This window comes from Physeter macrocephalus, chromosome 2 (assembly GCF_002837175.3).
Source record: "Physeter macrocephalus isolate SW-GA chromosome 2, ASM283717v5, whole genome shotgun sequence".
In the NCBI taxonomy this organism is placed as follows: Eukaryota; Metazoa; Chordata; class Mammalia; order Artiodactyla; family Physeteridae; genus Physeter; species Physeter macrocephalus.
Window position 1 is genome coordinate 12412065 of NC_041215.1, and position 1881 is coordinate 12413945.

Consider the following 1881-nt stretch of genomic DNA (forward strand, 5'->3'; position numbering starts at 1 on the left):
CAGACCTCGAGTGATTACTACATGCCAGACACAGTTCTAAGACCCAGAATAAGGGATAAGAAAGTAACAACCTCTGTCACTGTGGGGCTTGAATTCTCTGTGAAGAAGTTCCTCTAAATACAAAGAGACACCAAATATAATATTTGTTTTTATTATTATTCTGTGAAAGAAGTAAGGTAATCTGATAAATTGGGAATAAGTTAGGCTAGTAGGACAATCAAGGAAAAAGTATCTTTAAGAGATGAGTGCCAAAGAATAGAAAGGAAACATTTATGGAAATATTTTCTGGAAATAATATTTCTAAAACATGGGAACAGCAAATACAAAGGCTCTGAGGCAAGATGAAGCTTACCTACAATCAAGGAACAAAAAGAAGCTAAAAGGTTAGGACAGGAGATAACCAAACAAATTTACACCAGCTGGTCCCAACTTCAAGTCTACGTGGGTATATTCTTGAGGTGAGTTAGACATATATATCATCCAAAAAACAAAAAATAGTTGACTCCAAAATTACCCTGGAAATTCTGAGTGAGACTCTTTATGAAGGCACAACCATATTAAAGATCACAGCCATCATTCTCCAAACTCCACTCTGGCCATCACTTGCAGGCATTTAACGGGGGTGTTTCATATCCTCTCTAAAATATTGGGCAGGAAGAACAAACATCCTAGCACGTCTGCACCGTGCACCTAGTGTCTCACAATTGAAAAGTAGCTGGAGGTCTCACAATTAATAAAAAGCTGAAGGTCACCCTCCTGATGGCTGTTTCGGCTGTTTTTTTTTTTACCTTTTATTAAGAGTCCCATCTCTTTTAAGAACTGGGATATATTTTTTTGAGGGAAATAGACTATACGAAAATTCAACTGACAGAGATCATACTGTACTTGACTTTTCTGTTCTTTGCTACATTTATTTATTGAGACAAATGTCTCTTCTTAGCCTTTTTTAAATGGCTCTGTTAAATATAACCGACACACGGTACACTGCACATATTTAAAGGACACAGTTTAAGTTCTGAAATATGCATATACCCATGGACCTGCCAACACAATCAAGAAAAGGAACATATCCATCACTTGCAAGTGTTTTTATGCTTCATTCATAAAGCCCCTTTTTTTCCCTCACATTCCACCCCTCCACATCCCCAAGTGACCACTGATATGCTTTCTATCGTTAGAGATGTGTTTGCATTTTTCTAGAAATTTATATAAATGGATTCACACAGTGAGGACTCTTATCTAGCTTCTTTCACACAATGTAATTATTTTGAGAGTAATTCATATTTTTGTGGCTATCAATAGTTTATCTCTTTGCTTTGCTGAGTAGTGTTTACTGTATGAGTATACCACAGTACGTTTATTCATTAGCCTGTTGATGGGTGCTCGAGGTTGTTACAATTCTATTAAAAATAAAGATGCTATGATGATCCATGTACAAGCCTTTGTATGAACATATGCTTTCATTTTTCTTGCATAAATATCTAGGTGCAGAAAGTCTGGATCACATGGTATGTGTATGTTCAACTTATAAAGAAAGAGCCAAACCATTGACTGAAGTGACTGTACCATTTTCCTTCCCACTAGCAGTGTAAAAGACTTCCAGTTCCTACACTGCCTCACCAATACTTGGTGTGGTTGGACTTTTCTAACTTGAGCCATTCAATAGTTGTGTAGTGGTATCTCCTGGGGCTTTCATTTACATTTAGCTAATAATTGATTACATTGAGCAACTTCATGTGCTTATTTGCATGTGTACACCTCCTTGGCAGAATCTCTTTTTAAATATTTTTACCCATATTGTTAATTTTGAAAAATTTTTCTAATTACTGAGTTTTGAGAGTTACATACGTGTTGGAGACACAAGTATTTTCAGGTGTATAA